Below are 22,623 nucleotides of genomic sequence, written 5' to 3' on the forward strand. Positions count from 1 at the left end.
GAATGGGAACATGATGATAGTGAGGATCTTTTCCCCTTCTTACTTTAGACAGTGGGGTTTTGCCTTCTTGTTGCTATGTGCTTGTCTTTGTATGAAAGTAAGGAAGGGGCAAGGCAGTGTTTTATTTCATTTCATATTATCTTATCCTTTTTTACTTCATTTTATATTTGGCATGGATAATACTAATCCTCAGATTTGTGACTTCACTTTCTTTCTTAAGAGAGTTATTTTTCTGATTTACAAAATGTTTCAAACTGTCTCCCAAATCTTTCCAATAAATAGCAAAGCGAGAACATGAACACACCATAAGAATGTTGGAAGCCTTATGAATATCTGGACATTTCTTAGGGGCAGCTCTGTATCTTGCCTGAGAATTTCCAAACTGGATTATTTTATCCAGTTCTCTAGCAAATTCCACCTAAGGAAAAGGTTCCTCTACATCCACCTCACACCCTGTTTTATGTTTTTAATTCTACCTTATAAAATGTTACAACCAGAAAAAAAACACATTCCAGTGAAAACATTTTCCTTTATTAAGTGGTTCCTCCATGAAGAGAGCACGGCTATGATAAGAATTCTTTTCTTCCAGTCATTTGGCTATCATAAACTTGGCCCTTCTCTCTTTTACATCCCTAAAGCTTTGCATGTGTGATTATCATAACTCCCTTTTCTGTGGGATTATGTGTAATTAAGTTTTCAATCAATCTGACTAATTAAATGGAAGCACTGTCTGTGGGCTAGATCAGGAGACTAGAAGTCTGGGTGTCTGAGTATTACCACTAGTTCACTAAGTGGATACAGCAGGTTATTTATCTTCTAATTTTGCAGTACAGGGAGTAGAGGGGAAGTACTCAAGCTCAGGTCTACAGGTCCCAATTTTTCCAAGAACCCCAAATTCCTGCCTCTATCTCCTCATACTCTCTTGAGCCTCACATTAAAATTCCCAACTACCTCTCCTACAAGGAGAGTTTGTAAACTCACCAGGTCCATCTGAAAAGTCAGCCAAGAAGGGCTAGACAGCCCTGAGGGGTACTGCAAACCCCGGCTGAGGGTGCTGAGTGCCATCCTTGTGCTGGGTTTTGTAGGTTTCACTGCTCAAATGGTGGTAGATATAGGACAGAGTCTACTTTAAATTCACGGGTAAAGACTTTGACTTTCTCTTATTTCTCCATTAGGCATGAATGAAGTATTGTGCTGGGAAACTATCCTTTGTTGTATCAATGTTTTCAACTTTGGAATAAATACAAAATAACAGGGAGTCATTTCTGGACGGTACCTTAGAGACGCTGTAGCCCAACCTCCTTACTTTCTGTAAGGAAGCTGAGGCCCGTGAGGGAAGAGGCTGTGCTGGTCCCAGAAGGAGCTGGAACCCTATGCGTCACTCCCAGTGTTCTCACCACTCTTCACCACTGACACTAAGGTATGGCTGCCGTTGGCACTAAGCATGATGACATTTTGCCAAAATGAGTCAATATTTGAGCAAACGCGACTCCGCTCGGTGGCGGGACAGTGAGCCATCAGCCAACAGCTCTTAGATATCCAGAGGAACAGGAGCTCAAGAGCCAAGGGCGGCAAATCTGCCACGTGACCCCTACATCTGTCTCGTTTCCCCCAGGGCACATCATTTTATCACGCTGGGGAGCAAATGAGAGAAGCGGGAGGAATCCTTATGGAACTCACGATGATTCCCCAAAAGACAAGCAACTCTCTAAGAGAGAGGGAAGAAGAAGCAGCCCGTAATTGCCTTCAGGACATCAGGCGTCCAAGAGCTTCTAGGCTGAGATGAAGAAAGCTCACTCTTGGTCTGTACTATCATGCATTACTAATATGTTGCCTTAGATATGTTCTTTAGTTATTTCCTGTGTGTTTTTCACATCACCTTGTAATAGTACAAGTTCCTTGAGGGGAGAGGCCCCGACTCTTTCTTTGGTGTTTCTAACAGAACTTACCACTCAATAAGTGGGAATTGAGTTTATATCAATTTCCATGGAGACTTGAGAAAAGGGTGACTTTTGTTTGTTTGTTTGTTTGTTTTCAGCCATTCTTTCAATGGTCTTGTCATGGTGAAACCAGAAAATAAATGCCATGGGCTTCTGGGGAGTTTTAACTAGCTCAGTATCCAAGCACCAATTCATTAAAAGCACGTATAGTTTCAAAATGAAAAAAACAAATGTTTTAAATGTTTTGTTTTTTTAAATTGTGGATTATGTAACTATATTTTGACATTAAAACAGATATATAAAAGGTAATATAGATAGATCAATAACTAATAAAGTTTTTGTAGATTGGTTTATAGTGACCCCGGAATCAATAGTTTTGATCTAGAAGTATGATATATCTCTACACTAGAAATGAAACCATTTTGCTTTTCCCTGCTAAACTAATTCTTATTCCGTCATGCTTACTGCTCACAAATGTTTCAGGGAATAATATGTATTAGAGCTATTAGGGACAGCTCTGCAATGTTAAGTAGTAGAAAGTCAAAAATGGCAAGTCTTGTCATTTAATGTGTCAAGGATCAGATATTAATATTGTATTAAAACTAAGCGATGTGCACTCATAGTTTGCTACTCGTTTCACTTGCAAAATGTCAGCAGAGAAGCAACAGGAAATAGCAGAATGTGGGAGAAAAAAGTTGCCCACACTTAAAGGATGGCAATGAAACAAAATGAAGTTTAACTGAAACAATGAATTGTTTAATTAAAAGAAATTCACTTCTCCTATTCATTAAGATATGCATCATTGGGATTCATTTTAGAATAAAAATTTAATATCTGCTTTGTAACTTCAGTGATATTTTCACATACTCTATTTTTCAGAAGAATACCGTCTTATGGAGGAGGAGGGGAAAAAAGTCTGCATTTATGCTTCCTTATGTACTGAGGATATGCCATTGTCTCAAATAAAATTAACAACTTCAAAACAAATGCATCAGGGCTTCCCTGGTGGCGCAGTGGTTGAGAGTCCGCCTGCCGATGCAGGGGACGCGGGTTCGTGCCCCGGTCTGGGAGGGTCCCACGTGCCGCAGAGCGGCTGGGCCTGTGGGCCATGGCCGCTGAGCCTGCGCGTCCGGAGCCTGTGCTCCGCAACGGGAGAGGCCACAGCAGTGAAAGGCCCGCGTACCACTAAAAATAAATAAATAAATAAATGCATCAGGAATTGTGATTAATCCAGAGATATACAGGGAGGTGAGGAGTATGACTCAGAACATTCTTGAAAGCTTTAAGATTTAAGTCTCTTAAAATTTACATTCATACCCACTGAATGGTGACAGATCAAGTCATTTCTAGAGAACTCTGAAGGCAGTTGGCACTTTGGATATTGCTTTTTATGGGAAAATTCAGAAGAGTAGAACAAAAAATTCTCTATTAAAAATAAAATTGACTGTTGGAGAAATACACACAACCACAATTTTAAAATTCTATATTGGTTGAAGAGATCTTACCTCTTGGATCCTGGTGAAGAACTATCAAATTATGTGGAGTGGGCTTCCCTGGTGGCGCAGTGGTTGAGAGTCCGCCTGCCGATGCAGGGGACACGGGTTCGTGTCCCGGTCCGGGAGGATCCCACATGCCGCGGAGCGGCTGGGCCCGTGAGCCATGGCCGCTGAGCCTGCGCGTCCGGAGCCTGTGCTCCGCAACGGGAGAGGCCACAACAGTGAGAGGCCCGCGTACCGCAAAAAAAAAAAAAAATTATGTGGAGGGACATCTGTCTCCATTAAATAGAGTAATTTCCCAGAGAAGAACAAGACTTTCAATACAACAGGAGACTTGCCAGTTGACAGGAAAGAATGTTCCCCGACTTGACCATTGTTGATGGGACTCTGATGTGTTCTCCCAGGAGTGGATGGTCTAAAACATTGATTCATTAGTCTGTTTAATCTTCATGCTTACTAGGAAAGAGATCCTCCTTGATTTAAAGGCTGTCAGGCTGTCATCTCAAGAAGTTCCTCCCTTGTCATTCCCTCCATCCACAATCAAAGAAAATGACACTTCACCCTGTTATAAAAAATTAGCATAAAGAAGAAAGCCATCTAGAAATAGAACCTGAAATTTTCAGCTAAGGACATCTGCGCTGCATCTGCACTGCTAGCTCTACCTACTTCTGCTCCCACTGTAATTTTCAATCATTCAGGTAGATATTTTCTATTCTCAGTATAATGACATCAGTTTTAAAAATCTCTGTGGAAAAAAAAAAACTCATGATATGGTTAGTGTTGAGTTGACGATTACAGCTTTAAGTCCAATCTTAGTTTTGTAATCGTGGTGTTATCATTTAAAGTTAAAATTTTGATACAGGAACCCAGACACGTTGCAAGGAAAGTTGAGAAGAAAAGATTTTGTCAGTGGAAGGAGGAGAGCAGTGGCAAAGTTCAATAGAGCTAAGTACTAGGCTGCTCTAAAATTAGTGTCTTTGAAATATATAACGTTGGATCAGATGGAAATTCACATTGGCTTGAGTTCTGCTCTCAAATTTCCAGATATATTTCACCAGTTCTTAACATGCAGTTTATTAAGAGTCCAAGGTGAAATCTACACGCCTAGTAACTGAATTAACATTATGAAAATATCTTGTGTTTTTAATACCAGAGGACAGGGCTTCCCTGGTGGCGCAGTGGTTGAGAGTCCGCCTGCCGATGCAGGGGACGCGGGTTCGTGCCCCGGTCCGGGAGGATCCCACGTGCCGCGGAGCGCCTGGGCCCGTGAGCCGTGGCCGCTGAGCCTGCGCGTCCGGAGCCTGTGCTCCGCAGCGGGAGAGGCCGCAGCGGTGAGAGGCCCTTGTACCACAAAAAAAAAAAAAAAAAAAAAAAAAAGTAATGGGTGGTGCAGTATTAGTAGCTGTTACCTGAAAGTGATCCCCTAGGCAAGATGAATAAAGTCAGGTGCACACTCCCTTGGACCACTCCCTTTCATCACTAAATACAGGACTAATGAGGTCAAGACAGAGCACTTGAGTGGGAGAGGTGAATTCCGGAATGACATCTTTCAAGGAAGGGGTATCTATAGAACAGTGAAGTTGCCAGACTGAAGTACAGAGAATGGAAGGGATGGGGGGAAAGGAAGAAGGTCAAAGGGCTTTTAAATAGTCACCTAGTGTGAAGAAATGAAGTTGACAAGAATTTCACCTTTTCCCTAACATGTTCCTGTCTAGGAGTGCCATGTTAAGATAGGGATAAGGAGAGGTAACCAAGGAACTTCAATACTATCCAAACAGGTAGTCATGGAAAGAGATGAGAAAACAGAAATCTAGATTGTACGGCCCCAGAATGAGTGCAATGCTATGCCGACCACAGGAGAACAGGGTCCTTAGAATAATGAACTTTTCTCCCTTTAGTATCAAAGGACCCTGTAGTCTCTGCTTTCCTCCCTTTTCTTAGAAACTGATTTTAGCCATTTCCCTCAATCAAACAGAAATGACAGGGAACAGCTTAAAATGTCATCTTTCCCACGGACATGTGTATTTTAACCAAGGATTAGTCTTTAAGCTTAGGTGCCTTCAATGATGGTTCAAGCAATCTCTCCCAAATGGGGTATCACTTTAAAGACATCTGGGTTTCCATGCCATCTCTAAAATCCCTCCTAAGTGGCCACATGGAGAACTAAGAGCTGATTAGAATATGCTACCCCAGCTATACCTGTTTGAAGGAGGTGCTATCTTTTATGAGCCAAAAAGCAGCTCCATTACTGAGGATAATTAGCTTAAGAGCTCTTTGCAGTAACTTGGCTTCTTTAAATGCCTTGTTAACTTCAATTTCCATGACTTACAATTCACCTCCTTTGTGATACACATTATTTGTACCTACTTCAAAAAAAAAAAAAAAAAAAAACACTGAAGGTTGCTTTTGTCCAATTGTCGCTAATAGGCTGTTGAGTTCCACACAATTCCTTTCTGGATAAGAATATATTAAATATCTTTAATTGACCCTTGTAAGAATGGAAGGGTTTAGTGTTTTTAAAACGGAGTTTATAGGAGGAAGTGCCTTTTTCCATCTCCTTTCATGTGCTGTCATTGAAGGAGGCTGATTTGCTAATTAATCTCAGAAAACTGTGATGCTTGCAGGGGTCATAGTTGTGGCAAACTTAGAAACCCACACGTATGCTACATAATTAAAAAAAAAAAAAACCTTGTTGGTTTCCTACAGGGCAAACACTGTTGCAGTACCTGCAGGGGTGCAGCAGGAAACAAAACAGAGAGGTATCACTGTGTAACCAAGCAGGGCCATTTGGGGCCTTCCTGGGGCAGGCCCTTCCCCCATATCCTCTGCTGTAGCTCCTCTCTGAAGTACCCAGATAATAGTATCTGATGCACATTTCCTGAGTTGTTTTTACTGATGTGAAACCCCCCACCAAATGGAAGACTTTAACTACCTGATGACGGTGAGCACATGACCCCCCCCCCCCAGACCCCAGGCCTCCTGGAGCCCAAGGATCGATAAGGTTAACCACTGTGTCCCCACCCTATTACCCACCATCAACCAATCAGATTGTGCATGAGCTGATCACATACGCTGTGACCCCCGCCTCCCTCACCTGGCTTTTAAAAATGCTTTTGCTGAAACAGAGTTCAGGGTTTTAGAGCATGAGCCACACATCCTCCTGATATCGGCACCTTTACAATAAAGGCTGCACTTTCCTTCACCACTACCCAGTGTCAGTAGATTGGTTTCACTGCACACCTGCAAGCAGACCCAAGTTTGGTTCACTAACAACTGCCCAAGTGAGGCTGACACTGCATGCAAGGCCGGGGTCGATTCAGTTCTAGCTGCTCTGGCAAGTAGAACAGTCACCTGATTTAGACAGATCGGAAACATCTTACTCAATAGTCCACATTTCTAAATAAATGCAGGAAAAATTTGCACAATAAAGATTAACATCAAAAACTTGAATAAGGGCTTCCCTGGTGGCGCAGCGGTTGAGAGTCCGCCTGCCGATGCAGGAGACATGGGTTCGTGCCCCGGGTCCGGGAGGATCCCACATGCTGCAGAGCAGCTAGGCTCGTGGGCCCGTGGGCCATGGCCGCTGAGCCTGCGCTCCGCAACGGGAGAGGCCACAACGGTGAGAGGCCCGCGTACCGCAAAAAAAAAAAAAAAAAAACCACTTGAATAAACATCTAATATGCTAGCTGAATGAGTGGATTTTGAATTTTCACCTATCTTACTATAAAGGAATACAATAAAAGTCACAATATATCTATATGTAAAGGGTTAGAACAGTAATTGGAACTAAAATACATTATCCCATTCCAGACAATTAGCTCTTAGAATGCAAAATCAAGTATTTCCCCAATAGGGAAATTTTGTTTCCTCTCTGATAACTGGACAAGAAATTTAAATATATCATGCCTCAACTCCATCCTCTGATGCTTCTTGTAGTTTTATTAAAGATTTAACCATGACTGAGGACCATACCAAAAAGTACAACTTTATCTGTCAATTTCCCTAATTAATCCAGTTTTGATTAAAAGAAAACTGACATAAAAATATTCCATGTTAATGTTAAATTATGTGCAGTTACTTGGAAAGCATATCTTGAGAAACAATAAAAGAATGGAATATAATACATAGTTGCTGGAGATGAGAGAAAACAAGACTTATGTAGGCAAAATACACACTACTATATAAAAAATAGATAACTAAAGAGGACCTACTGTACAGCACAGGGAACTCTCAGTACTCTTTAATGACCTATCTGGGAAAAGAATCTAAAGAAGAGTGGGTATATGTATATGTATAACTGATTCACTTTGCTGTACAGCAGAAACTAACAAAACATTGCAAATGAACTCTACTCCAATAAAAAAAAAAAAAAAAAAAAAAGACTTGGGCTTCCCTGGTGGCGCAGTGATTGAGAGTCCGCCTGTCGATGCAGGGGACACGGGTTCGTGCCCCGGTCCGGGAAGATCCCACGTGCCGCGGAGCGGCTGGGCCCGTGAGCCGTGGCCGCTGCGCCTGCGCGTCCGGAGCCTGTGCTCCGCAACGGGAGAGGCCACAGCGGTGAGAGACCCACGTACCGCAAAAAAAAAAAAAAAAACCCAAGACTTAACATAGACATTGATGATAAATCGACACCCACCTCCTACCTTCAGGTCTGCCTGCTGTACTTGGCCTGTTTTCAGCCTCCAGAGTCCCAGGTGCAAAGTAGTTCACATTTACAGACACTCTGGGCTCAACATCATTCATGTTCACTGTCAAGTCATCACAAATCCCACATTCCCCTCATCTCTTAGGCTTAAAAAATTCATTTAACACCAAGGGCTAATTAATTAACTGGATTTTCTTATATTTAATGGAGAACATTCTAAGCCATTAGAATGCAGACTTGTTCAAATTTAGGTCACGGAAAAGTTCTAAAAATATGCCTGTCAAGAGAAAACCTAATGATTTTTTCCAAGATTTTACCTTTTTAGTAGTCAGGTTTTTTTTTTAATTTTTTTAAAAAATATCATGTGAAAGCAGAGCAGGGACAGATGTGTACTAGAATGATTTCATAAACCCTATCAGCATGCAAGTCCTTATTACCAAGATGTCTTTATTTTACATACAAAATAAACTTCACTTTTAAAATGCACAGCATCATTAATTCTGAAAATAGTGTGAAGACCTATTGTTAATGTTTGTGGATATTTGATTATAGGAGGGTGCCTCATTGTCTATGGCTAAAGGCAGACAATGAACTTCCAGAAACTATGATTGTCAATTTTTCCTATGTTGGAGTTGACCAATCTAATATTTTAGCTAGTCTTCTATTTGAGACTGGCAAGCTCCCAATAGCAAACAAAAGCATGAAAGAAAATAGGGATTTATTTATAAATAAAGTGGTCTTATTCTGCAAAGGTTCAAATTTGCAGATATTCACATATCAATTTTCATAAACACCTTAACTCTGAAAGTAGACCATTCCTCCAGTGCAAATCTAAGGCTTCTTTTTCTTGAGGCCGAGAAATTCCAGGTTCCCTATCGCTATCAGAAATGTACTTTTCTTCATTTTGTATTACCTGCTCAGATTTACGTAAAGATTGTTTTCCAAAATAAAACCCAAAGGCATCCCGAGGTAAATTCACAGTAGAAAGGTTCAAACCTTTTTTAAAGATTTATCCTCGTGGATATGCATGGATTATTCCAGCCCCAGCTCTCTGAAATCGTTTGGGTTAAAGTTTGATGACAGTACTCAAAACGGGATTTCCAAAAATGTTAATTCCCAATGAAACCGCATTTTAAAATGTTCAAAGTAATATAAGAGGTGGTTTTGGATTTATTTTCGTATTCTCCCCCTGGAAATGTAGCTGAGAATATTTGCTGAGGCAAAAGCTCTCTGAGACTTTCACCTCTAACTCAAAGGAGCCTTTCTAGAATGAAGAGTGGAACATAAGCCTCAGGAAAATAGGATTCCCACAACATTTCTGTCATATTCTGCAGTAAGTGAACAGACCGACTGTGGACATGTTAACTCATGTGACTCTCTTCTGAGCCACCGTTCATTCCACAAAATCCAGACCTAAGTGCCCGGGACATAGATGCCCTCGGGTAGCAGCTCCAGAAGCATAAACAAGCCTAGAGTCTTGTGAGGGCCGGTGGTTAGGGAGGCTGGATCCATTACCAGGTGGCTGAAGGAGGTTTGAACAACTCCACCACTTTCAGTGTAGACCCTGAACCATAAAAGTCTCTTCGCAACCACGACAAAGCTTACTAAACCTCCAGAACATTCACAGGACGGACAATGGCCACAAGTGCTCTGGCTGGTTTTCGAGACTGCAGGTGACCTGTAAATGGGTCCGCTTCCCTCCCTCTGCAGCTGACAGTCGGTCTCCTGGTCTGAAGAAGCCTGAGCATGTAGGAATCACCTTGGAACTTTTGAAAGCCCTTGACATTCCTAAGGAATGACCATCACACTGACCAAGTATCCATGTTGAGAATGCCACCGTTTCTGTCACTTAACTCATCAAGTTTATTTAATAGTCACATCGGTGACTTTAATGGAAGTGAGTGTGATTTCAAGGAACGTAAGAGCAAAGGATGGGCTGCTAGGATCCGGCTTCTGCTAAGTGATCATCTTCTAGCTCGTTACCTTTTCATCAGGAGACTCGAGTTCATCCTTTTATGGAAAAAGTAAAAGTTGCCACAGCCCACAGACCTTCCAGGACTAAACCATGAATGCTTAATATGAGCACGTCTGTGATCGATAATACTTTCTGTGAATCACATCCTCTTTCAGGATAGAACTGAAACATTTCTTGATCTGCTGATAATACCCTGCAAAGTACCTTGCTCTGGACAAGCATTCCTTAAATGCTTATTATTAAAATGAGAAGTGAATGAATTACATGAATTCCTTACTAAAATAATATTCACCATAGTTGCTCTTTGTACCAACTCTCTGGAGTGGATGAAAGCATCACAGGTATAGCAAGTTTGTACATTCTGAAAAGCCTAGGTCCAGGTAACTCTTCTATTTATTCTAAATTCCTGACCCATATGATAGGATTCTACCAGGAAGTATGATTTAATGTCCTTTAATTTATGTCATCATCCAAGTCTATTTGAGAATAAAGTACAAGTGTTGATACCAAATAAAGCATCTTAACTCTATTTGTGTATATCCTGAACAACAGTAACATAACTGCAACGGTGATGGTAATGAATACTTTTAAAATCTGACACTATGAATGCTAAAATACAGCAAAATATATATTGAATGGCTCTGCTGCTAAATGATTTCAAATTTTTAAACCCAATAATATTTAAATTAGAAATCACATGTTTATAAATAACTATTTTATGTTAATTTACTCACATGCCTTATCATGAGAGAAACTAATAGTTTTAAAAAACCTTTACATTGGGCTTCCCTGGTGGCGCAGTGGTTGCGAGTCCGCGTGTCGATGCAGGGGACGCGGGTTCGAGCCCCGGTCCGGGAAGATCCCACGTGCCGCGGAGCGGCTGGGCCCGTGAGCCGTGGCCGCTGCGCCTGCGCGTCCGGAGCCTGTGCTCCGCAACGGGAGAGGCCACAACAGTTGAGAGGCCCGCGTACCACAAAACAAACAAACAAAAACCTTTATATTTCTTTCATATAGTGATTTTCTGGACATTCTATCTCACACCCAAAAGCATATATTCATTTTTAAAAATTGAACAATAATAATAATACTGTCATGTCATTACCTCACTTGTGAAAATGTTATTATAAACTTAAGGATTTCTTGGGGACTTCCCTGGCTGTCCATTGGGTAAGACTCCACGCTCCCAATGCAGAGGACCCGGGTTTGATCCCTGGTCCGGGAACTAGATCCCACGTGCATGCCGCAACTAAGAAGTCCTCATGCCACAACTAAGAGTCCACATGCCACAACTAAAGATCCCGCATGCCGCAACGAAGACCTGTCGTAGCCAAATGAAATAAATAAAATATTTTTTTAAAGTAAGGATTTCTTGGGCTTCCCTGGTGGCGCAGTGGTTGAGAGTCCGCCTGCCGATGCAGGAGACACGGGTTCGTGCCCTGGTCCGGGAAGATCCCACATGCCGCGGAGCAACTACGCCCGTGAGCCATGGCCGCTAGGCCTGCGCGTCCGGAGCCTGTGCTCCGCAACGGGAGAGGCCACAACAGTGAGAGGCCCGCATACCGCAAAAAAATAAAATAAAATAAAATAAAAAATAAAAAATAAAGTAAGGATTTCTTAAAACAGTGCCATGAAACAATGTATAATATATTTCAGTGGTACCTATAGGTCAGTGGGAATTGCACATATTTTAGAAATCCAGTGTAGTTAATGACTCAATATTTGAGACACGTAGGTGTCTCATTCCTTTTCTAAAGCAGTGTGGCTTTTCCCTTTGTCAACTGTTTGCTAGCCAAACAAGGAAGGAAGGAACAAGGAGGAGGAACCCTGAAATAGCCAGTGGGAGTCCCTCTCAGGGCAGGTTTCCAAAGTAAGGGTATAGTTGCCTCAGCTCCACAAAAGATGAGCAGGAAGACAGAGGTGGAGTGGGAGAAAAGATGCCTTCACAGAGATGCCTATAAAGCCCATGAAGGACCAAGCAAAGCAAAGAGGTGAGGAAGGAAAGATGCAAGTGGGGCTGCAGGTGAGGTGAGACAGGCAAGGTGAGGCTTGGGGTCAGCCCAGAAAACTCCGGGGGAACCTCGCTGCTGCTCCTGAATTCAGCTGACTTGCTGGGGCTCAGACTGACTCTGCCAGGCAAGGGTAGAGGTTAGATTTTATAGGGGAAAGACTTGGAATGGAATTATTTATAGGATTTTTGTGATCACTTAATTTATATTATTCTTATTGCATATTTTCCTATATTACCATCAGCCGAATGTAGCAACTCATTACATGTTTATTTACTTTGTCTTTATTTTGCGGTGCTTAATTTGTGGGTACATTTAAATATTTGTCATCATATTATAAGTATATTTTTACCTAATATAGTTTAAATGATACTAGCCTTACCATTCTGATTACCGTATCAGAGGCATCACCAATACGGAGTGTGGTGATTTCCTTGTGGATCCTCACATATGCTCTCTTTTCCATTCGTCCAGGCCTGTCCAAACTGGGCTATGTGCCCGGGGTCCTGAATCTCCCTTCTGTACTTCTCACCGGGGCTTGATGCTTTACCAGGCAGATAAATGATCATTTCCCCCAATGTCTTTCAATTGCATCCCCTCAGTTTTGTATTTAACTAACATTGTCAATGTTTCTTGCATTTGGATGACACTTATATCCTAATTTCTAGCACTGATCCAGATTCTTTCTTGTATTTTCTTCATTCTTTTTTTCATGTCTGAAAAGCCGCGTGTTAGAAGATTTTGTACAAGTCGTTCTCCTGCCCTTGTTACAAACCTCCTATCTTAGTAGCCCCCCAGCCTGGTACTCCTTTTATGCCTGGAGCCCTTTCTACCTCTTTCAAGTGCCCCCACAAGGGCGACTATTCTGTCTCTGAATTGCACCCGGCTTGTTTCTGAGACACAGAAACTTACTAGTACAATTACCTTCCTATTTGAACAGGTAGGTCCTCTATCTACATTCTTTTAGGCAGTTAGAAGGAAGAGGAAAGGTTCTTGCTGAGTCTTCAGGGCCTTAAAAATCAGCCTAAATTAATCTACATGCTTAAGAGAGACTATTTGAGGTGGCACATTTTGCTTCCCTACAGTGGGTTCAGCCACTATGACCAACAGGATGGAGAGTCCTCAAACAATTAAAAATAACACTAATATATAATCCATCAATATTACGTTTGAGTATATATCCAAGAGAAATGAAAACAGAATATGGAAAAGGTATCTGCACTCTCATTGCAGCAGTATTTACAATAGCCAAGATATGGAAGTAACCTAAGTGTCTGTCAAGGGATGAAAGCAGATGGGAGACACACACACACACACACACACACACACACACACACACACATACACACACATACACACACACACACACACAGAATGGAATATTATTGGAGGAAATACTGCCATTTGCAACATCCTGAAGGGACCTTGAGACCTTTATACTTAGTGAGATAAGTCAGACAGAAAGGCAAATACTTACTGTATGATATCACTGCTATGTGGAATCTCAAAAAACTGAACTCATAGAAATAGAGTAGAGCGGTTACCAGAGGCTGGGGTGGGGGGGGGATTGGGAAATTGTTGTCAAAGGGTATAAACTTGCAACTAGATGATGAATATGTTCTGGAGATCTAATGCACAGCGCAGCGATTCCCGTCAACAGTAGTGTATCTTGTACTGTAAAGTCGCCAAGGCTAGATCTTAAATGTTCCCACCACACATTCCCACCACACGCAGAGAAAAGGATATGATACCTTTGTGACCTGACAACAGTGTAAACTAACGTTGAGGTAGCAATTCTGTTGCAACATACAAATGTATCAAATTAACAACTTGTGCATCTTAAACTTACACAATGGTATATGTAAATTACATAACAATAAAAATTTAAATACAAAAGAAAAAAAGATGGAGCTTAGAGTGGGGAATCAGAAAACCGGGATTCAAAGTGTGACTTTGTTACTTTTAAATGTGAACAATTAATTCCCTTAACTACTTTCATCTCAGTTCCTTTGTATGCCAAATGATTATACCAACGCTTGCTCATAAAGGTATTATAAAAACGATTGAAGAAGCATATGTAAAGTAATACTTTCTGGTATAAATGTTTAACTCTAAAGTGACACGTATTCTACGGTGGTCAGCTTGTGTTTCTAAGTAACACGATTGTATTCCTGTTTATATATTGTGAGTATCTCCAGCCCCAGATCGCCAGGAGCACACTTGTATTTGGATGCAAGTTGGATGCGTTGCTTCATGGCAGGGGAATTATGCACAGGACCTGACAGGAAGCATCCTTTCTAACACCCTCAGTAGGCATTACCTTAGAAGGAGGGTAGATGAAAGTACAGCTGAAATAAGCTGCCTTTAGTTGCTCAAGAAGCAGTGGTCATTCACGGGAGCCAGAAGAGAGAGGTGTGTGGCCATTTTTGTGGTTTAGAGAGCAGCACTTATACTTTGGCGATCTTCAGCCACGATTGTGCAACATTCTTGTTTTTGTCTTGTCCATCGCAGAGTGATCTTGTCTGATGCAGATGTTCTGTAAAATTGTTTCTGTTCTACAGGAGAACACCAGGTCCTGGCTGCGAGTACCACCAGGCCAGCTCCTGGAGGTCAAGGTCTGCTTTTCTCCTTCCTGTAGTAAATGTGTGTATGTGCACACACATATATACACATATCTAGAAGCTCAGTGTCAACTTCAAATTCTGTAAAACTGAATAAATTAAATTCTCAACATATTTTCATTAATGGAGATGAAATCCTTTCCAGTGAGAAAAGTCAAGCCAACTCTTTATAATTTGGGAAATTCTATACTTCCTTTCTTTTTTATATACTTCCTTTCTTTTCTTATTTAGCTTTAAGATTAAAGCTCTATAATATTGAACCAAAAAAACGTGTAATTGTCAGATAGCTACAAGTGGTATGAAAAGTATAACCAAGTGTTAAAAAAATTAAGCAAAAAATGATAACTTTCTTCCAAAAGAGAGAACACATAAAACTTTTTTGAGGTGAAAAATGTAAATAAACAAAATTTATATGGATGTTTTTTCTGAGTTTAGGTTTGATTATGTCTTGGGCTACCCTGTCCGCCACTGCCAACAAGAATGAAAAATTATATTTGTGGGGCAAAGAAGAAATAATTATTATTTCCTAAACATAGTTATTCCAGTATGTAGCCCTCAATGCTTCTGCTGAAGACAGCACAGCAAATCACCCTCATTCCCTGCCACGCTTGTGTTTTGCATGGAACCATCTATGCCAAATGGTCATTTTTCTCACATTTATTATGTTAACAGGATAAATGCCAACATTTGTCAACATCTTGTAAATGATGCGTCTTAATGAGGCAAGCTACTGTTTCACTCCTCCGAGGAATTTCATAGCAGAATAAGCAAAATATCAGGTTAAAGCAAGTGGGAGGAGATCCCAGAGAGCAAACCTTTCCTATGAACGTATATTCCTTGAGGTTTTGCTTAGAGTGTGTTCTAGGATCCAGGCCAATTTGGCCTAAACCTTTCTACAACATTTTAATTATATTTTTAACAAATCCTGCAAAATGAGGTTCACATGTTGATTCAGCCAAAAAAAAAAAAAAGCAGTATCTACAAGCTGTACAGAATACAAGAGAGAGAGAGTGATTAGCGATGTTGCCAAAAACCAATGAATACAGACTTTTTATAATATCGTGCCCCATTCCATTTATACTGGGTAGATATAAAGACTGGTGGAGGGTACATCCTTGTTCTAGAATAAATGAACCAATAAGTTTTTATTTTACACATGTGTACTTGACTCAGAAGTAGAAAACGTGGCATTTACAAAAACACTTTTAACCTCCTGAGGATGTAAGGTCAGACAAATGTTAAATAAGATAATGCCCATGTGTGGAAGTCAACGCAAGATTATAGTTAAAGCCATAGGTTTGGGGTCAGAAATATTAAGTCTCTGCGTTTAAGTCCTGACTCCAGTGATGGCAAACTAAATACAAACTGAATACACTTGGGCAAAGCACTTTATTTCCCTTAATCTCAGTCTCCTGATCTGTAGAATAGAGATAATAATGCCTACTACATGAGATTATTACAATAATTAAATGTGATAATATACATAGAACAGTGCTCATTTAAAAGCAGTTATTGTCACCATTGTATCTGCTAATGAAATTGAAAATTGCTAATCCCTGTCATTAAACGTAAACAGTGGTGGCTGGCTACTAACAGATCTGTAAAATAACACATGTCTTATTGCATTTAGGTTTGTGGGTTGGAGGGAATGGGAGCTTCCTAGGCGAACCTAGACTCCTTTACAAAGTAATGAGTAAAGACTTCGACATCTTTATCCGCTATTCAACCCTCGGAAGTGTTTCCTACTCAAATACCTCATCTGCAGATAAAGAAAGATTTGGCAATGAGATTGGCCACAACGACCAAATCTTTACCATCACTATGATTATGTGAGAGTCAAGGTGGCAGCTGCAGCTCTGGGCATTTTGTCCAAATCCCAGGCAAAAAGCAGCAGCATGGCAACTGTATCAGGAAACCAAAACTTTCCCAGAAATCATAAGCACATTTCCACATATAGATCACACGGCCACTCCTAATTCGTGTTTGTTTGGTTTCCTTTTGTCTTAAGTTGGACATTTGCAACTACAAACAGAACCAGGGCTCTGCTAGTAAGGAAATTAGATTACCTAAAAGATAGTCAAATCACACTAAGTGTAGTGGATAAGTGGTGAAGGGAAGGTTGTCAGTGGAAGGGAGAACGGGGCCAAGAGAGAGAGACGTAGAGAGAGTTGGAAACCAGAGGCGCTAAGGAAATTTATATTTTTATCCTAAGTGTTATGGGGACCCACAGGAATGGATGGATGTATGCTTTAGGCATCTCACTCTCCACACAGTGTGAAAAGTGGGACTGGAGTGTACAATGGGGTGTGTAGCAATCCATTCACTCTGCTGAACACGTTAAGGCAGATCATGGCTTAAGTTTTGGGCTTCTGGAATGTAAAGGACTTTTTAGGACATCCAAGGAGAGATGTTCAACAGCAGTTTGGATAAATAGGTCTAAAGGCCAGAAGAAAGATTTGGCCCATAGACAGAGAGCTGGCAATATCTAGCATAGAGAGAATCAAAGCCATGAGCATAGATGAGATTGTAGGAGGAGAATGAATAAATTCTGGAAGATGAGTGACGAAGACCATCTACTCAGAGAGACATTTGAAAACCAGGGAGAAGATTTGAATGATTTGCTTTGCAGAAAGGGTTGTTATAATTATAATGGAGTGGTAATGTATTGAGGGATTGAGGACCTGAGGTGCCAGTTCCCCAATAAAGCCTTTTACAAGCAGCCTTTCATTCCAAACTTAGAGCATCTGTGCGAAGTAGATACTTTTATTGGGCATTTAGAAGAAAGGAGACTGAAGCTTAACTACATCAAGAAACTTGCCAATTAGGAAGAGATGGATCTAATATCTAACAGGTGTTTGTTTGTTTGTTTGTTATTTCAGGGATAGTACTTTTATGCATTATAAGCCAGTTAGAATAGAATGAAAGGAAGAGGTGACCAGGGGAAGATAGAAGGATTCTGACCAATAGCTGGGCACCTTGACTAGAACATCAAATTCTGCCTAGTTGCACAGTCCCCTTAAGGTGGCACGAGATTAATTACACGAAGACACCAACTGTTCTAAAAGACCTGACGTGTGAGAGATTATCTCCTGATCCAATCAGTCATCAAATCCTATTTCTTTTCCTTCAGAAGCGTTGTAGTATGTAACAGGAAACACATGTTGAGACATTTCTGCTATGTTCCCTGGAAAGTAAGCTTGAAAGCATTGTTCAGCAAAGGAAAAAAATGGGTCCCCATAGGGTGGGAAATAAAAACCAGCATCGAAGGTGATCAGACAGTGTGAAAGAGAAGTGCACTCAGAAACCCAGACCAAGACTTGGAGCCAGAGTCATTCATTTGTTCACTTAGATAAAATCAGTTGGTAGCCATGGCGTGCAAGGCAATGGACTAGGCCATGAAGAGAGGAAATGATGGTGGATGGATAGGATCTTATCTCAATGAACCTACACTATTAGGGAGGTAAAAGCCATGAGTCATGTCCCTAAAACATGAGAGGACTCAGAAAGACGGTTGATCATGTCTCTCTAGAAAAGATGTTGAATGGCCATAGTGAGCCATCTATTTTTTCCAAGCATTAAGCTTTATTCACACACACACATACACACACACACACACACACACACACACAGACATACACACACACACAGAATCTAAATGGTTGGTTTGTATAACATGATGAAGAAAATAATCTATTTTCTTTAGTGTTCAATTTTATACTCCCTTCTTGGAATTAATCCCTCATTTTTGATTCCTCACAGAATCACTCACCTTAATCACTATGCATGACTCGAAATGATTTGTAACTATTTCAGAAAACTGTTTCTGTCATCCAAGAGTCCCCGTTGTCCTACGTGAGAGTAACTAAGGAACGTGCTTAGGTTCGGACAGTGAGCATCTAGCACCAAACTTTGAAAGCATCCTTGACCTTCCAAAAGTTTTTGGAACATACAACACGTATTCAAAGTCCAAGGTGGTCTTTTTATTTTCTGAACTGGCCACATAACTTTGCTATTTTGAGAGTGGAGGCCACAACTCTTCAGTCATGGATTGCTATATTTTCTTTCTGGAAAGTCTTGTGATTACGGAACAGGAACACGAGGATTGCTCGTAGGAGATCCCTGAGTGGGAAAAGAGGAAGAAGAAGGAATAAGACATGAAAATGAGCGGAGTGTGGGGCGAGGCTGGCAGCGTGGGCCCCTGAGCAAAGGGGAGATGGACTAGCCGGCCTCCCATGGAGCCGCCTGGCTGGCTTCAGGAGCTGGGGGAGAACACACTCCTTCCTTCTGAGTTACGTGCTTGGTAGAATCTTTGGGCAGGATTGTGGAAGAGGATGTTTTAGGTAATCAGTGGATGCCTCTCCTCCTGGTTCACCTCCAAGTCACTCCAAGGACACAAAGCATTAAACACTATTTTAAGGTAAAGAATCAGAAAGTACTTTAATTACATCACATATTAATATGGAATGTGCTTTCTGAACTACTTTCTTGATACACTGTGGGGGGGGGGCGGTGAAGGAGAACAATGGCAGAGGTTTAAATTTAATAGGAGTCAACTCAAAACCAATTCTGGCCTGAAGTTGGAAAATTAGAAAATGCAGAAGTAGAAAGAATTAAATAAACAGCATGTAATAAAAAATGTGGAAGTTCCCCATGAAAATATATACACTTTCTTTCCTATGAATTAGTTACTGTCTGGATCTTAAATCCCAACTTTAAGATAAAGTCAGAAATAAGAAAGTTACACTGATATTACCAAACAAAGCCTACTGGCCAGAAGGCAAATATGTACTCATCCCAGAGGTCCATATAAATAGAGAGAAAGAGAACGGGTGACTCAAGCATGATTTTATCCTTGCTGCCCCCAAGGCATCCAAGGCTATTATTAAACATCTCAGGGACAGGGCTGGAATTAAACAAATTGTCTCTAGGAATCTTTTTAAAAATAATTTATACATTTGAAGTTTGTTATCTAAAGAGAACACCTAATACAGATGATAATATTGATACAATCCTGATTATTCCTATGGGACAGTACATAAATTCAGAGCTTAGCTTGTTTTCCTCTTTTTCAAGAAATATTGTTTCTATTTATGTGTGCTATTATAAAGAGTAGGAGGATACTGGAGAATGAAAGCATTAACCATGTAGCAAAGTAAAGACACACACTGATTAAAGGAAGCAGAAGAGGTTTAATATGAGAAAGAGATACTAAGGTGTTAGCCAGAAAAAAGTAAGCCTGACAACATGAAGTGTTGGTGCAGCTGTAGCGATATACAAGACTCTCAAACACAGTCAACGGGATTGTAATTTAGTGCAGCCACTCTGGAGGGCATTTTGGCAGAATCAGGTCTAACTGAAAAGGTGCATGTCCAGAAATTCCACACTTCCACAACGAGCATCCAGAGAATGAGGAAATTAGGTCAATACTCAAAGCCTATCAGGTACGCTTGTCTTCCTGCTCAGTGTTCGTGGAAAATTTCAGAGGAAGGACACTCTCTGTGCAATTCAGAATGCCATTACACCACATTAGATGTAGTGTGGCATCACAGTTGCCATCTTGATTGCAGACTTAGATATAGGTTCTTCTCCTGGCTCTGGCATTGAACTAACGGCTGCTTGACATTGTGTAAATTAGCTAATTTTTCTGTCTTCATTTCCTCATCTGCAGCATGTCAGCAATAGTAATATCCACTTCATAGACTTATTAAAAGGATTATTTAAGAAAACGTATGTAAAGCATTTAGGAAAGTTCCTAGACAGAGTAAGTATTCAGTAAATATAGTTCTATAGATATAGCAATTGTAACTATTAGTATACAGGCTCTTTTCAGACAAGCTGCTTAAGCATCTTGCCTAGTAATGTTTTAATAGCATAAGCTATTGTCTTTAGAAGGCAAAGTCACCCTGAGCATTTGGACCACCCTCGGGAGCAAGGCATGGCTGCTGAGGGAAGCGGCAGTGTCGAAAGACAACATCCTCAGCCACATAGACAGACAGTACTCAGCTGAAGACCAGGAGATCCCCACAGCGTCTATAAAGCTGGCAATTGATGTGTTTGGACTTTAGCCCCACAGATACCCAGAGGGAAGGTTAAGGGTTACAGAGTTTCTCCTTCACCACTGCACACACCTCCTGAAGGAAGAGTCTAAAGTCAGCCAATCGGAAAGTGGAGATAATGATGCTGATGACGATGATGACAGGTCATACTATGTGCCAGGCACTGCTCCCAGCAATTGACTATATTCTCCCTCATTAACCCCACAGCAATCTTCCGAGGTAGGTACTATTCTTCTCCTCACTTTAAAGATGGGGTTAAGGGAGGGACACTGAAAAGAAATAAGTTGCTCACAATAACACAGTAAATAGTGGAACCAGCGTGTGCACTTAGGTGGACTGGTTTCCAAGTTTCCTGGCTCTTAACCACCAGCAACGGGTCTGAAATCAAGAACCTAAATGGAGGCTAAAGGCATGGATCCTTTGCCAGAACCTATTACCCCACCTGCCAGATAGATCTTGGGAAAGAGTCGTTAAGCTACATGGTCGAAGCTGGCTGTATTGAGTCTAAGCTGTGTTTGAGTGAGGCCATTTTTAAGTATTAGTGTTCAGCTGGTGCAAAGTGTGCAAATCAATGTTATAGTAGTTTAAGCTTGAGCTTAACAGGGAAATATTATTCTGATACTGCTGTTCTCTAAGAGAGAGTAGTCTTTCTCCATTCTTTTATATGTACCAAATAATAATAATCATTTTAGAAAGCTGAGCGTGCAGAGGCTAAATCTACAGTTTATTTCTTTTTTAAGTAATCACTTTAAGGAGGCTCTTGCAAACCACTTAGCCAAGGGGAGGTCCTAACACACTGACATTTATTGATAATGTGCTCATCGATTCTTGACTGATTTCGTGTGTTGCTCTACGCCCCCAACTGCTGCTATGAGCGTGCAATTTCCATTGACTTCGTAGAATTGCAAGTTGGTTGGCTTCTTGGAAGTAGAGAGGGAAAAGGCTAGAAACAGATCCTCTGCTGACACAGAAGGAAAAGAATGCTGCACATCTGATGAATAATAACAGTGCTATTTGGATGAAGCTGCCAGAAAATAGAAGCAAACAATCTTAAGATGGGTCAAGGCTACTTTCTACAGAGAATGGCATGTAATGCTATCTGATGAGGGGAATGCATTTGTTTCTTTTCTCTTGTGCCTGCTAAGTTATGTAGGATTGCTGGGGTTGGAAGAATAGGGAAGTTACAGAGATGCAAGCTGAATAGCACCAGGAAGGGGGCACTGCACAATTCCAGAGGTTAGGATGTAGATTCTTTGGCCAAAAGCAGACCGTTTTGCAATTGTGTTTGCTTGCAAGGGAAATAATGGCTTTCCATTAGTCAGTATGAGTAACCCTGACGATATATGTTTGAAAGGCTTTTTTTAAAAACAATACACTGGGATTATTTGTTAGGCTGAAACACTTAGAAAATCACGTTTAGTAATGTGGCATGGAGCAAATTAATGTGTGTTCATGTCCCTGTACCGTGTTTCTGATTTTTCTTTTTCTGTCTACGTGAGGCAAACCCAGCATTAATGTCCTGATGCTTAGATGTTTCTCTCCATGGGGAGAAGGGAGTTCAGCAGCTGGAGGAATATGGGTTTCAAACCCGTAAGATATTGAGCATATGCACTGGACCGAATGATGCTATTTAGACCAAGAGTGAACAGCGTTAGTGGTTCATATCCTTTTTTTCTCAAAGTATCAGTGTTTTTTTTATTGATTGACCAGAAAGTTAACCTTTACTTACATTTATCATAAATATATGATAAATTTTTAATTTTTAAGTTAAATTTGTCTGTGAAAGGTTTGGTGTAAAGAAATGCTTAGTTTTTAATCAAATAGATTAATAATTTTCTATATAATTTGGGTCATCAGTTTCATACTTAGAAATCCTTTGCTCAT

At 40.8% G+C, this 22,623-nt stretch overlaps 1 long non-coding RNA gene across 3 annotated transcripts in view; it reads right to left on the minus strand.

Moving 5' to 3' along the window:
- LOC136792115 (uncharacterized) overlaps positions 1-22,623 on the minus strand; it is a 154,528-nt gene that overhangs the window by 2,303 nt on the left and 129,602 nt on the right. The window contains exons 1-2 of one of the 3 annotated variants that reach the window (XR_010835335.1): positions 14,383-14,682; positions 3,446-3,998 (exon numbers count right to left, since the gene is read on the minus strand). This is a non-coding gene — a long non-coding RNA (uncharacterized lncRNA). Of the gene's footprint in view, positions 1-3,445; positions 3,999-10,834; positions 10,898-14,382; positions 14,683-22,623 lie in introns of those variants that run through there. The other 2 variants (XR_010835336.1, XR_010835334.1) reach the window with 2 other exon arrangements.

Source organism: Kogia breviceps, chromosome 11, assembly GCF_026419965.1.
Source record: "Kogia breviceps isolate mKogBre1 chromosome 11, mKogBre1 haplotype 1, whole genome shotgun sequence".
In the NCBI taxonomy this organism is placed as follows: Eukaryota; Metazoa; Chordata; class Mammalia; order Artiodactyla; family Physeteridae; genus Kogia; species Kogia breviceps.